Genomic DNA, 15,405 nt, shown 5'->3' with positions numbered 1-15,405 from the left:
GCCTGCGCAACGCAGGTGAGCCAACTAAAACCGTCTCTTCTGGGTTCCTGGGGCTGGGGCGGCTTGATCTATATAAAGCACGGGGAGAAGAGAGCAGAGAGGCAGATGGAAGTCCATAGTTTTCCTGGGTTTACCTCATTTCTGAGAGTAGAGATGTCTCTGAGGGGAGAAGAAGCAGGGAATAGCCAAGGAGCAGCAAAATGGGGGACCCGGCCAGCCAAGGCCGCTGCAGAGGCCCCAGCTCAAAGTCCCTCACAAAAGCATCCCTGAGTCCCAGGAAAGGCCATCGTCATCAAACCCATAGAGGTGGCCTGTGTCAAGTCACTTGAAAATGGTGTGAGTTGGGTGATGTTTTCTGGAGTGTAGACATGGACCTGCATTCGGGTCCTGCTCTGAGCCCTGCCCAGAGCCAGGCCACAACAAGCATCTGCATCCAGGGGTCCCAGTGGCCCTTGGGGACTATTGGAGAGCACAAGGGTGGCACTTTCTGGGCAAATATACCCATCCTGGAGGTATTACTGGTTGGAAGGTAGACACAAAACTGCGGCTGGGTGTGGACAGACCTGAGCAGGAGGTGAGGTGGGCCGCCTGCCCCGAGGCCTGGCAGGTGGACAGTGTCTAGAGCCCAGGAGTGGACTCATCTTGTGCTTGAGGGGAGAAGACAGCTGGCAGAGCTGGTGAGGCTGAGGTGGGAGGGCAGGCGGAGGCTGCAGACATGGGGGACCTTTGCCATCCTTGTGAGCATGGGGCCGGGAAGGAGCCATGGGAACCACACTCAGATGCCACAGGACAGGGTGGCACTGGTGGCGACAGGCAGCAAAACCAGCTTGTTTTTCATGTGGGGTGAATGAGGAGGTGTCAAAGACCCCTTGCTGGTGGCTCTGGGAGCAGGCCCAGTGGGTGGAAGGGCAAGGGTCCCTCTCTGTCCTGGAGGAAGGGGCACCCTGACCCCACATCACACTGCCCCTCACTCAGAGTAGATAGAATCTCTCAAGACCCAGACACCTTGCACATCTCATCTCATGCTGAAAACAGGTGCCATTTTTAGAACATCCACCAGAAAATTAATTATTAGCCCCGCTTTAAAAATTAACAGTACTTTATTCCTCCCTGGGCAGCTTTTCTTTCTTTTTTTTGCACCTGAGTTTGAACCTGGGTTCTTAGCCACTGAGCCACATCCCCAGCTCTTTTATTTGTTTGTGTGTTTGTTTGTTTATTATTTTGAAGGAAGGTCTTGCTAAGTTCCTCAGAGCATTGCTACATTGCTGAGGCTGACCTTGAATCTGCGATCCTCTTGCCTCAACCTCCTGAGCCTCTGAGATTACAGGTGAGTGCCACCGTGTCCGCTCTTGGGCAGCTTTAAATGACTCGATCAAGCTGCACCTCAGATTCTCCTTCTGTAAAATTAGAGTGTTGGGGAAAAGGTCACTTCTTTGAGTGAAGGAATGAGGAGTTGAAAGAATGAGGTCAAGATCTGCGGCCAGCCACCTCTCTCCTTCAGTCTTGTTTGCCACTCGGAACTCAGTGGCATGAAGTGAGACTCATTCTTGTTCCCAGCTGAATGGGGCAGCTGGGTAGCTCTTCTGGTCTCACCCCGGCTCACCTGAGCATGGCCTGGGCTGTGGGGTTGGGGTCAGCTAGCTGTCAGTGGTTTACAATGGCCTCAGCCAGGACCACTGGGTCTCCTTGGCTTGCCCATGCCCCCTGGGCAGCTGGGTGGCCGTGATCTCCGGCAACTGCAGAGGAGCAGGGTGCAAGCAAAAGCAGGCAAGGGCATTTGAAAACCTGGCTTGCTTCAAATTTGCTCACGTCACATTTTTCAAAACAAGGCCCCAGTGATTCCTAAAGCCTGTGACCGAGGACGGGGGCAGAGGGTCTCAGCCAGATCCTGTACGGCAGTCCTCCTGGATTCTCGAGGCAAAGAAGGGCTGCAGCAACTAAGCCATCACAGTCACGTGGAGGGTGCCAAGCCCTTGCTGCCCACCACAGAAATGCACACCTCGGAGAAGCCTCGGAGACTTTTAAAGCATGGCCCTTTTACTGGATATTCTTGCTATAAAACACAGTTGTTTCCCTCTTCCTTCTCTTACTCCTTATCATCTGGCTTAGGAGGCAGCGTTCAAATTGGAGTCATATTTGCTAAAATCTCCTCAAAAGCAGCTCAGAGAGAAATGTGGAAGTTCCCATGGGCTGGCATGGCAGGGCCAAGGCTCTGGGCAGCAGCGGGTGTGGCTCTGAGCTTGTCTGGGCTCGCGTCCCTGCCCCCGTGCGTGTGCATGTGTGATTGTCATATGCCATACGTCACTGACGTCTTTTATCTCTCCCTTTATGTGAGTGGATATAATTCAATGGTCATTGCAACGCAGCTGTCAGCACCACGTTGGATGAACAAAGCCGTAGTTTGCAGCTACGGCATGATGTAACCAGGATGCTATATTTGTTTACGTACACACCCCCACCCTTCTTTTGACCATAACAGCTAGGTACTATTTACAAAATTAAAAGCATGAATTGCATGAGCATCTATAGTGAGTTGCATTTAATAAGTCCCCAGCTCGTGCCAGAAATGTCGTAACTGACTAATAATAATGAGTAGAGCAGCTCCCAACTACCACTCTGAGCAGCTGCAGATTTTGCAATTTCTGTCTCACAAACATCCACTTGCCTCAACAGGGTTGGGGGTCCTGAGGGTCAACCCAGGGATGGGGCTCAGCCTGGATCATCAGAACCTCCTGCAGGAATGGTGTGCTCATGGAATATGAAAGGACTTGGACCTTGACAGCAGGGTCAGGTCTCAGCACTCCCCCAGCTCCGTCATCCTGGGGCTGCTCCCCCTTCTCCTCTGCTCCCCTCCTCCTCCCCACATTTCTTCCTGTTCCTCCGCTCCCCCTACTCCCCTTGATCCTCTGTTCCTCCTGCTCCCCCTCCTCCCCTGCTCCTCCTGCTCCTCCTGCTCTCCCTCCTCCCCTGCTCCTCCTGCTCCCCCTGCTCCCCCCTCCTCCACACCATAGCAGGTGTCAAAGGAGGGCAGGGAATCATACCCAATATCTGACATGAAGAGAGTCACTGTCCTGTGCACCAGTGTGCAGTCAGATCTTCACTTACAAACTCAACACATTTGCCGGGGACCATGTCTACTTCACATTTCTTCCCAAGGCCTTTTGTCATCTGCCCCCAACTCTAGAGGCTCAGAACATGAATGTCATTTCTTCTTGAAACCATGAAGCAACAAGCCTAGGCAAGGAAAGCCACCTCTGAACATAGTAGACATAGTGGAGATGAGGGATAGAACGTGGCAGGTTCCTGGTGATACCCCTGAGCTGATGGACCAATGTTAGGGCAGCCCACCTTCAAGTTTTCTGATAAAAGAGTATATTTCATTTGGCTTAAACTACTGCTTGTTGCTTGAAGACAAGGGCATTATTAACCCACATGATCTCATGCTAGGGAATTAGATTACTATTGAAATCTAATGCCCAGGACATTGCTGCCCAACCTAACCTATTTGCTAGGCATATGGCAGAAGCAATGATTCACAAATTCTGCCCTGGTAGCAGCTCCAGGCCTGCCAGGGATGGTCATGCTAAGGACAATGGGGACAACTTGAGTGATAGGCAAGGTCTGGTGGTCTCTGACAATTATTTTTCCCTTTTTCCTCTAATGACACAGAAATACACTGGGTTAGATATGTTTTAAGCAGACCAGTAGCCTGAGTTAATTTTCTACAGAAAGTCAGACGGCTTTTCACAGAACACATTATGGCATTGGGACTCCAGGCAGAAAATGAGAGGACAGCCTCCCTGTGACCACAGTGCCTGAAAAGACAAGATGGTCTTGGAGGACCAGGTCTGTGGGGCACCAGAGACAGAGCCTTAGCAGCAGGACCTCATGGCCGGCGACACTGCAGGGGGTGCGAGTCCACAACTGCACATGGACAGAAGCTAGAGAGCCAGCACCGTCGCTGACCAGCACTGTCTCAGCTGGGGAGCGCCGTCACATCAACAGGGCCAAATGACTTGGGGATATACAGATCCAGCATGCTCATGCCCTCGAAGGGCGGCAATGAGAAGGGCACACTGTCTCTGTAATTGGTCCAACAAGACCACACCCCCATCTCATCGTGACAAGCAATCAGGTAGCACCCACTCAGATGGCACTGTCCAAAATCTTTGACCAGTCCTCTTCTTAGCTGTCAAAGTCATCAGAACCAAAGATAGGCCAAAAACTGTCATGGCAAGCGCTGCTTAAGGATACCTGATGGCTAAGTATGATGTGGCATCCTTGATGAGGTCCTGGATCATAAAGAGGGCGGTAAAAAATGAGGACATAGAACCAAGTGTGAACTTGATCTCACAATAATGTATCAATACTGGATTGTTTTTTAGGACAAATTCACTTTGCTAATGTGAGATATAAGGACAACTAGGTATGGGGTGTATTGAAACCCTCTGTCCTGCGGGAACTGTGTAAATTCAAATCTTTTAAAAATAATGAGTATATTCTAAAAACATTGTAAATGAAAGACACATTACACATAAAATAATACATTTAAAAATAATCATGAAGTTCTTGCTAAAATTATGCAAGCAGAAGACATTAGAAGACACACTTAAATGCTAAGAAAAATAAATCAACCCCAAATCCTCAAGCCATAGAAAATGATTTTCAAAACTGAAGGTGAAATAAAGACATGAGGACAGACATTCAGATCAATGGAAATGAACCCATGTGAATATCGTCAATTGATTTTCAACAAAAACTCCAACAGGGAAAGGATGGTCTTTTAAACAAATGGTGCTGAAATTGCCTAGGAAGTTGGAGAGGGAGCCGAGAACTGGGTGCTTATTTCACTCTGCAAACGGAAAGGAAATTGCAGTAGACGGCAGGAGTCAGCGTGAACGGCAAAACCATACACTTCTGGAGAAGCACGGAAAAAGGATGTGCAGACAAGGCGAAGAAGTCACTGGTCAAATCCAAAAGGTACACACCATACATTTTAAAGAGTGGTAACTGGAAAACATCTGTTGCTTTGAGAGAAATCTTTAAGAAAATGAAAAGGAAACATAATCTGGGAAAAGCATCTTTCTTTCTATCTACCTACCTACTTACCTACCTATCCATCTATCTCCATCATCTATCTATATCTATCTATGTTTTATCTATCTCTCTATGTCATCTATCTATCATCACCCATCTCCTCTCTCTCTACCTCTATCTCTGTCCCTATGTACATGAATCTGACATAGGGACTACCTTCCACATGGCATAAAGAACTCCTAGCAGTAAATTATGATAAAACAAGCAAAACTTGCTTAAAAAACGACTACAAAATATGAACAGATATGTCACAAAAAGAAAATATAGAGATCTAGCATACTCACGAAAAGGAGCTGAATTTTACTTAAGTACCAAAAAATACAAATTAAAACCACCATCTGATATGCCACTTGGACTGGCCTGGCATGGCTTTAGGCACTAGGATGGCTAAGACGTAAAGGTGGACGTGTGTCAAGTGCTGGTGAGGATATGGAAGAGGCTGAGGTATGGGAAGCATCTGAAAACCTTCTTACAGTGAAACCTCCACTTAATGGCAAATCCTGCTTGACTATTATCAGAGATAAATGAAAACATTTGTCCAGGTAAAGAAAGAAAACATCTACTAAATTAATTACTCACTTTTTTATCAGATTAATAGTCTACAAAACTGCTTGATGTTAAGAGTGGAAAATAATACAAACTCTAGAAAAGTGATTTGAAAATATGCAGCAAAATTTAAATATATATTCACCATGATTCAGGAAATAATTCCACAAAGATAAGTGCCAAGTGATTAAAACTATATAGTATGTGGGTAATCCTTGTTTCATTGTTTATAGAAGCAAACTATTGCAAATAATCATAATGTCCACAAAGGAGTCTGGTTAACTAAACAGCTTTAAGTTTTGTATTTAAATTTTTTGAATAAAGATATTCACTCCAGTAAAAAAAAATGTTCACTACATTTAAAGCAATTTCAGTTCTTAAATGATCAAAACCCAGCAATAATCCATGTGTCCATTAATTCATGAATGTGTAGATGAATTGCAATAAACCACACAGTAGAAAATTACTCAGTAATAAAAAGTAGCAAAGTACTACCTTATTTCCGAGTACATGAATCCAGAAGGGAACCTGGGGAACGTTATGTAAGTAAAAGGGGCAAGACGTAGGGTACATGCTGTGGTCTCTGTTATCGGAAATTCTGTGAGAGGCTAAGCTGCTTCTGGATGGTAGAAACTGGGGCAGTGGTTGCCCAGGGCAGGGTGAAGCTATCAAAAAGATGCATGAGAGGATTGTGGGGGATGAAAATGTTCTTAGTGTTGTGCTGGGAGTGACAAGGGTCTATCCTTTACTCAAACCTCACTCAAAGTGTGCTTGAGGTGGACATGTTTTTTAATATAAAATTTTCCCCAAGAAAGGAATGCAAAATTATATTGGACCCCGATTGTGAGTAGCCTTCCACACCAGGACAGACCCTCCCTGGTCACGGGGCAGTTGGGCTTACTGCCACTTGCTCATAGCCCAGAGCAGCGTCTGCTGCCGCAGCTGCACAGGAGGCCTGGCCTCCGTTCTGTTCTGTGCGTAGATTAGCTGGCATTGCTGAAAGAATGTCCACGCAGGGACTTTGATCTTTGCAGAAAAACTCCTTTTTTTTTTCTTTCTGGTTTTGCAGAGTGGTATCATCGGATTGTGTTTGCAAAGTGGGGCTGAGGTGGCTGTGTGGCAGGTGGGTGTCACACACTGGGCGTAGTGAAGGCCTGTCAGTGGAATCGATGAGCAAACACAGGGCGGTCGCACTCCTGTGGCACCATGTTGTTTTCTTGTTGCACGAGTCTCCTGGAAATATGGGTGTTTAACCCAATGGAGGGAAAGAGGAGGGTGTTGCCAGGTGACCTGCCAAGATGCTTCCTAAACTTAAATGAGAGATGAGAGGATGTCAGCATGGGAAGCAGGGGGATGGAAACGTGCGCCTTCACATTTTAAATGAACTGTTAACACCATCTTCTCCTGCAGCATGGGTCTTGAGTAATGTGGTCAGGAGCGTGATGACTCCGGGGAAATATGACCCGAGAGGAGGAAGCCTTTCTCTCTTTGTCTCTCTGTCTCTGTCCCTGTCTCTGTCTTGGACTGCTGAGACCGAACAATGTCATTACAACTTTCCTGCTGATGCAAATTCAAAACTTTGCGCATCTCAGCTTCACCTTTAAGAGAAGCCGCATTATTGCCTTCATAACGGGAGCAGCAAATCAGGAATTAGAAGGAAGGCACACTGACAGTGATTGATACCCAAGGCTTTCTCCTGATTCGCTGATTAAACTCATCAATCTATATGCAGATACGTCCGAGGCAAATGGAGGCACCCAGGCTTAACGGATCTGGTTGTCAGGACCAAAGTGGAGAGGAGCTCCCGGCTTGGTGCACAGAATACGGGGGAAGGGAAAGGTGTGCTAGGAGAATGTTTACCTCCAAAGTGTGGGAAGCCCTAGGGAGGAGGGCGTCCCCGGAGAGGCCTGTGAACGCTCTCCTTGAAGGGGTGGGAGTGAGGAACGACTGCTCCCCAGGGTCCAAAAGACTGGCACATTTCTCCTCCGGAGACTGGCAGCTCTCTAGGGGATTTAGGGCCAGGGAGAGACCCTTGCTTCCTTGCCTGCTGATTAACTCTTGCTCAGCCTGTTAGATGCAGACCGGGACCTGTCTTCACGTGGCTTGGCTGCAGTCCTTTCCCTGGGTCCTGACACTCCCCCCTCCCCCATCCCGAGAAGCTGGGTGAGCAGAGCCCTGTCTACGCTGGCACTGGGCTCTGGACATGCGCTGCCCGCAGCCCTGTCCTCCTTGTGTTGGGGTTTTGTGTTCTTTTGTTTGGTAATCATTAGAGGCGGGCCTCTTTGAGGAGCAGGACTTGGTGTGGCAGACCCCTCAATAGGGAGTGGCTGGTACATGACCAGGCATGGCGTGGGTGCTGCTGCCTGCTGGTGAGGGAGCTGATCCTTGGCTGGCTCTCAGTACTCTGTCTGTCAGCGGCCCTCGGGAGGGATTGTACCTGAACATTTCTCCATCGTGCGCAGCCCCTCCCCCATGTCAGATTGCTAAGTTTGCCCTAACATTTGATCACAACCCGAGAGGCTTAAATCAATAAATATTTGTTGTTTCACAGCTCTGGAGACTGGGTGTCCCAAACCAGAGTGCCACCAGTGCTGCGGAGACTCTTCCCTTTTCCTTCCATTTATTGGTGGCTCGAGGTTTTCCTTGGCTGGTGGCTCTGGTTTCTGTCCCAGTCTTCAGCTGACCTCCCTCCTCTGCATTCCTGGATTCTCTTGGAATTCTCTTATAATTTACAGTTTGCCACTGGACCTGGGGCTACCTTAAGCTGACATGACGTCATCTCTTGATGCTTCCCTCAATCACATTTGCAATGGCCCTTGTTCCACCCAGGATCTCATTCTGAGGTTCTGGGCAGACTTACTTTGGGGGACACCACTGTTCAGCCATAAGACACCCCTCTCCCCTGCCTAAGGTTGCCACATCTTTCTGAGCCATGTGAGCTTAGGTCTCACTTTCAGTTCTTGTGGTGGCTTGTAGGAGCTTCAGACAACCAGCGTTCCCCATCCCGTGGCCACAGTGATCAGTCCAGACCAGAGCGGGGACACTAAACTGCTCAGGCCAAGGTTTGGAAAGGACTGGAACAAAAGTAACTTTGGGTCCTGAGAACCCTTCTGTCAGAAGACAAATGAATGATCCACACAGAGAAGAGAAAGGGAAGCTGTGTGCACACCCGCACACACCCACACCCACGTACTCACAGCCACACTTGGAGAAGATTGACTCAGTAGTGCTGGAGGAAGTGGGAGAGAGAGAGGTCGAAAGATAAAGGAAGAGGCTTTAACCTAGGTCCTTGCACTTGATAAATCAGCTCTGCCACCTGAAATCAGTGTAGTAGTCAACTTGGGCCCTGGAAAGCCCTTCTGCCAGTGGGTGGCCTTAGGCAGGCCAGTGGGTCAGAGAGATGTTGAGATGCCCACCTGCCCTGGCACCAGTGTAAGTCAGGGGGTTGACTCCAGGACCCCAAGTTGCAACCGAGAGGGAGAGAGGCCCAGTGGCGCTCCGTTGGTTTGCTAGTGAATGTGCTAAGCCAGTTACTGATGGCTTTAGTCCCAGAACATGCCCCTCTGTGTCACCATGGGGATGCTTTCCAAGCTTGTAGCACTGAGTGAAAGCTGGCCCTTCGCAAGCTGACAGATTCAGGGCGCTTCTGTTGGTGTCTTTCTCTTTGACCTTCCAAGTTACCTGTCACTAAACCTCTGTATACCAGTAAAATAAGTGTAACAGCGGTGCCGACCTTGGGACATTGTTATGGCAATTAAATATAATGTTGATTTCATGCCTAACACAGAGGAGCTGCTCACACAGGTGTGTGTTTTATAGTCTCCCTATCATGTCCTCTCGCCAGCTTTCTCTCTTTTCATTACGTTGACCGTAATCTTCAAAGTCGTCGCCGGCCTTCCCACAGCACAGATGTCAAGACAAAGTGTATACAGACTGTCAGCAAAGGGGGTCCTCTTAAACTTAGCCATAGTGTCTTAGTCAGAGGGCAGGTAGTTATTTATTTTACATGTGGAGATTATTAAAAGTAACAGAAAGGACATGAAAGAAATCATTACCTAAAACAAATCATCATTGTTATTAATAACTATCATGGTAGTAAAATCAAAATAATAATAAATGCCAGGAGAAGAGAAGGCTGTCCTCATGTCCTCTGAGCTGTGATGAAAGAAGGGAAGGGACTTCTATAGGTCCAGGGCCTACTGGAAACGGGCACTGTCCTTCACATGTGGTGTTCCACTCTACCCTGCCCCAACCTTCTGGGGACTAGTGACAGGAGAGAGGGTCCCCTAGTGAGCAGTACAGATAATAAAGTAGGAGCCATGGCAGGCCATGCAATTCCAAGGGTAAGCACAGAAGCATCCTGAGGGAACAGTTTGCTTATGTTAGGAAGGACAGCGAGGGAAGGTTCTGGAACTTGAGCATCGAGGAAGTCTGTGTCTCTCATCTTTCTGAAAGAAGCCCTTTCTTCGACACCCCCTGTGGCCTCATTCCACCCTTTTAGTTGTGGGGAGAATGACAGGGGGATCCCGCTGCTCTGCTGATGAGTGGCCTATGTGGGAGCCCCCCAGGGCCTGAGGACTGGGCACAGAGGACGAAGAAACACACCTGGGACACAGGAACACACCTGGGAGAAGACGTGGCAAGGCACTCTCATGATCCTATGCTTGTAAATTATACATTAAATTCAGTAACTCAGAACAACTTCCTGGAAATAGACTCTTCCACCCCAAACAACCGTCTAGTTCTAATTCCTCTTTGACTCCTTTTGGGCTGAGAGCACCGAGGAAAAGCACCTTAAGGCTCTTGGAGTTACGGACACTAGAGAGGCCACTCTCCCCTTCTGAATCTTCTTACACTGACTCAGAACCTCCTTCTCTTTGGTTTGAACTGGGAAATGTAACTGTGAGTTCCAGAAATATCCATTTCATGTGAATCTCGTGCTGCTCAAGGCTGCCCTGAAGGCCTCCCACCCCCCACCCACCTTCCACAGAACATCCCTAACACCTCTTCCAGCTCACTTGAATCTCCCTTCTGTGAGATAGTAGCGCTCATAAGAAGGCTTCCCACAGTCCATCTCTGCATCAGACTCCTTCTAGAACTCAACCAAATAGAGACATCTCTCATGTTTTGCTCTGCAATATTCCAGGTTTACTTGAAAAAAAAAAAAAAGATAGTGTGCAGTAAACTATCAACTGTCCTCCTAAAGAATGTACAGATGCCCTCTCCACCAACGTGTGTGAACCATTAGGGGATTTCAAGACTCCTGAAACACAGCTGCGGATCCATCACCAGGCCCAGACACCAGGCCTTCAGACTCCCAGGATAAGGATTTCAGTGAACAGGCTGCGCCATACATGCTGAGTCTGCAGCCTGGGTTAATTGTTTATCTCTCTGAGGACTCTGAGCAGGTCTTGCCCCTTGCCTGCTTGCCCCATGACTGATTTACATTCAGGATCTGAGGCTCTGTTGACCTATGCTGATACACTGTGTCCTTCATGTGGCCTCTGGGCAGCCCTCAGCCCATCAGGGAGCCCCTCTCAGTGCCATTCCTACACCTGCCAGTAGGGGAAGAGCTGAGTCTAACTCTTACCATGGCTCAGGGAGCACCTGGGATGGTTCATTAAAAGACACCCAGCCATGCACGTTGCACAGGTAGAAACTCTGTTTAAGTGTTAGCTTCAAGTAACGCAGGGAAGGCTTTTTCAATGACTTAAGACCCGAAAATGCTGTCGATGTCTGTGGAACTGATCCGGGAACCAACTCTGAAACAGGTGGAAGAGATATCCCCCCTGGGGTTTGCAGCTCACTCAAAACTGTTAGCATTAATTTAAAAAATAATCTCTGTGGCCCATGTTCTGAAAAAAGACAAAGTAAACATGTAGCTATATCCCACTGTAGGTAACCTTCTGCGATAGTCCTCACCTTAGGCTGACTATTCCCCAAAAGTTGCATACATTAGGAATCTTCGGTTGCAAATAACAGAATACTCACCTGGATGAGTTGAAAGGAGAAAGAGTCATTGGCTGATCAAACCTGGTAAAATGGTTAGTTACACCTTGGATGGGGCTTTACCCCCGGTCACAGGGAACAGTGTGACCAGTACTCAGATTCTTCACTTTCCCTCTGTCTCCGCCTGCCCCTCTCCATCTACAGCCTCTGCCAACTGGGGCCTCTTCTCTAGGTTCTTTCCTCATGGTGCCAACAGGGCTGGCAGCAGCTCCCAGGGATTCATATTTTCCTCCATATTTCCAGTGAAAGTTGAAGAATCTAATTCCCCAAAAGGTCTAGGGAATCAAGACTTTCTGGTTTCCCTGTATATTTTGTTTCTGTTTCTCAAATGGCCCACCTCTACACATCTATTTGTTTGTATTGTTCTGCAAAGTGGTGAGTAGTACCTTCATGGAATTAGACGCACTTACATCTACTGTATAGATGCACCTTTTCTAGCTCTTACTAAAATAACCTCTTCGTGCATTCATTCATTTGACACATATTTATTGAGCACTTGATGTGTGCCTGGTCCAGGGACATGAGCAAGCAGCAGCCATGGGGTTTTCTGCATTGATGCAGTCAATGTCCCTGTACCCCAGTGAAAGCAATGACAGACGCTGAATACTTACAGAAGCTAGAACAGCTATTCAACTGTGGCAAGTGCTAAAAATCCGTGCCATGAGTTACCGATGTCATAGGAGAATCAGGGTGTTAAGGAAGTGTCACCCTGGAGGCTGCTTGAGAGTCAGGCGAGCATGTGGTGCGGACGGGAGGGAAAGGGCAGAGCACTGCAGACGGGGAGCATCACCTGTGTCAGGAGGGGACCTACCACTTTCAAATCTCTGGCAGGAGACCAGAGTAGCTCTAGGGTGCAGAGCAGGGGGGGCTGGAGGGCCAAGCTGCAGCAGCAGCACAGTCTGATAACCAGGAGGATGAGCACATCCGCCTGCCAACAGGGACACGGGAGGGAGTGAGAACAGGTGTGTTAATGCTTATGCTGGAACCACAAGCTCAAACCGCACTAGAAAACCCGGGGTGCATGGTCACGCCACTTAAGGCTAAGAGAAACAGCAGGCCACGGAGTCATTCCAAGTCCTGCAATGCCTGATCTTTACACTAGAAATGTTGACTCTGGTTCCAATGTGTCACCAGATGGGAAGGTAGCAAGAAGACTGTCACTCCGAGAGGTGTGTAACTGAGGAGATAGAGAAAAGTAGCCTAGTTCAGGAGACGGTACAGAGGTAGAGAGGAAATGCACACCTTTTGAGTCTCATGGGAAGGGGCCGAGGGAAGCAGGCCACCTGGAGGCCTCTTCAGGAGCTATTGGAAGCAGATGGTCTTGCTGGGGGCTGGCCAACAGGTTGAGACAGGGTGCCTGTTTGAGATGTCTGGGATGCTGGGTCCTTGACCTAAGCACCCAGAGCTTCCGGAACTTCCCATTTTCAGGTGAGCCCCACCTTGTGTCTCCAACACCAGATCTATCTCTCATAGATGCCACAGCTCCAACTGCCTTCTTTGTGCATAGTTAAGATTTGCAAGATATTTAAAAATATAAGACATCCTTGAGGAATTCAATAAATGGTATATCTGCTAAATAAAATTTTTTGAACTAGGAAAATCAATATTAAATCAATAAAAGCCCAACTGCCTTTGTCCTCAACAGGAGCTTCAATGGCTTAAGGTGGGCAGAATCGGCATTCTAGCGACAGTCGCTTGAATGACAGAGCACTGAGCAGAGGACTCCCACAAGACCTTGTAATTTAGAGTTCTGTGTTTTCCTGCATTGTGTTTGGTCCTGGTCTCTAGTTTTCTTTTATTCTGAGGAAATCATCATGTTTAGTGTCTTTCCTGGCATTGTTTGTGAGATTCCCAGATCCTAGCAAGGCTCAGATGCCTGCCGTGCACTATATTTGGGTATTAAATCAATCACAGACTTAGAAGCTGCATATTATTCTAAGCAATTCATTTAATATTTTATCAAGAAAATGTAATTAGGATTTTCTCAAAACAACTTTCTAGACAATCAGGGGAAACAGCCACAATCAATTTATAAGATTGGTTGTAGCAAAAACTTCTTGTGTAAATGGGCCATGATTCTAAATTTCTGTTCAGTTCTATGAATCTCTTATAGTGGGCAGCACATGGGTGGACATGGTCCCTTGACATGATCAAAGGAGGAACCACAGATAACCAGTGAACAAAAGTGCATGCCCTAGTAGGCCACCTCTGATTAATTCAGCTTATAATGTGATCTTATTCTGAGATTTGGTATTTGTACGTGGCTGTGCAGAGGCCTGGCTGAAGGTACTGAGGTGATAATGGCATGCAGCTGTCCCCTTAGAGTGCACATTCTCAGGGGAGAGGCAGGGGTAACACAAAATAGAAGGGACAGTGAGAGAATGGATGAGGGGGTTATTCTAACCATATAGCTGCAGTGTCAGGTGAGGGACTCGCCCTCAGCCTTCATCTTCAGGTTGTAAATTACAAATCCCCACCTGGATCAGCCCTGCAGGCCTGTGTGTGCCTGGGTGTGATGCGGAGCCCCTTCTATTCCCATCTGCACTCACCACCACCCTTTTCTCAGTGCACAACCCATTCTCAGCTCAGAGTCCTCTTCCCTGCAGTTGGCAACCCCATGACAGGTTCCAGCCAGTAGAATGGGAACAACAATTGCAGCTTGTCACTTCCAGGTCCATGAAATCCCTGTTTCTAGAAGGAAAAAATATGGAACTAATTATTTTTGTTTTAGCCACACCTCTAAAATGATCCAAAAGTGCAATAATAGGGAAATGGTTAAATAAAGCATGTTGTATCTAGGGCCCCTTTCCCTCCATGAGCTCCTTCCTCCTAAAATAAATCTTATCTGCAATGATGGCACTGGACAGAAATTCCAATATTATTATGTATTAAAACAGATCTTCTACACAAAAAAGCTCCTTTTCCTTCTGATGTTATAAAACAAACTGAGCCATTCTAATGAGATCTTAAATGTATGAAGACCCTAGGCACCTAGCCTGCTGCGTCTCATGAAGAAAGTGGCCCTGGTGTAAAAGAATTGTTTACTATTAAAAAAAAATACCCACGACAAGTAAATATGTCAAATGTTGTATGTTGGACTTTCAACGATGGGACTCTGGGTAAATATGCTCTTATGTTTCTTTTTTCTTTACTTTCAAAATCATCTGCTAATGATGTAGGAACAAAAATAAAACAAACAATAGCATGAGTTTTCCAAGATGCCAGGTTGAGTATTGGAGGGTCTCCCTTTTCTCTTCCCTAGATCTCTGCTATAACTATGTTTCTCACATGTTGAGGAAGGTTTTTAAATAACAAAATGCTCAGTGCAGCAGCTAAACTTGTAGGTCTCAGAATGATTGCTAAGTCTGACACCATCAAGGTCTTTGGAACGGGGAGCCAGGACTCCGTCTGGAACACCTCTTGCTGGTTCTTTCACACAGCCAGAAAATGGGAGAACCGCTAGCCTCTGGGATAGAGCCCCAAATCTGTTTTATTTAAAGTGATTTACTCTGAAAAACCCCATCCCCTTTCTTAACCTTATATGGTGCCTTCTCCTGGTCCTTGTTTCCTTCCTCCTCTTTTGCACTGGTCTCCTCTTTGCCTCCATAAGCAACAAAGGTGGAAATAATCAAGATTTTGCCCCAAGACAATGCATTATTAAAAGGGAGTGTCAATTTTTAAAACATTGATTTAAAGAATAAAAAGCCTTGAGTCCTACCCAAAACCTCCTCCTTGAGCCTTATCCCACCCCTG

General features: G+C 47.3%; 1 long non-coding RNA gene across 2 annotated transcripts in view; it reads left to right on the top strand.

The window, feature by feature from the left end:
• The first annotated feature begins 1,265 nt into the window (after nucleotides 1-1,265).
• The window catches only part of LOC125615368, an 85,616-nt gene continuing 71,476 nt past the window's right edge, over nucleotides 1,266-15,405 (top strand). For both annotated transcript variants that reach the window (XR_007345981.1, XR_007345982.1), the window contains exon 1: nucleotides 1,266-1,327. This is a non-coding gene — a long non-coding RNA (uncharacterized LOC125615368). The remainder of the gene's footprint in view (nucleotides 1,328-15,405) is intronic.

This window comes from Marmota marmota, unplaced genomic scaffold, assembly GCF_001458135.2.
Source record: "Marmota marmota marmota unplaced genomic scaffold, marMar, whole genome shotgun sequence".
Taxonomy (NCBI): domain Eukaryota; kingdom Metazoa; phylum Chordata; class Mammalia; order Rodentia; family Sciuridae; genus Marmota; species Marmota marmota.
Note: the sequence above shows the minus strand (reverse complement) of the source record. Positions and strands in the feature narration are given on the sequence as shown.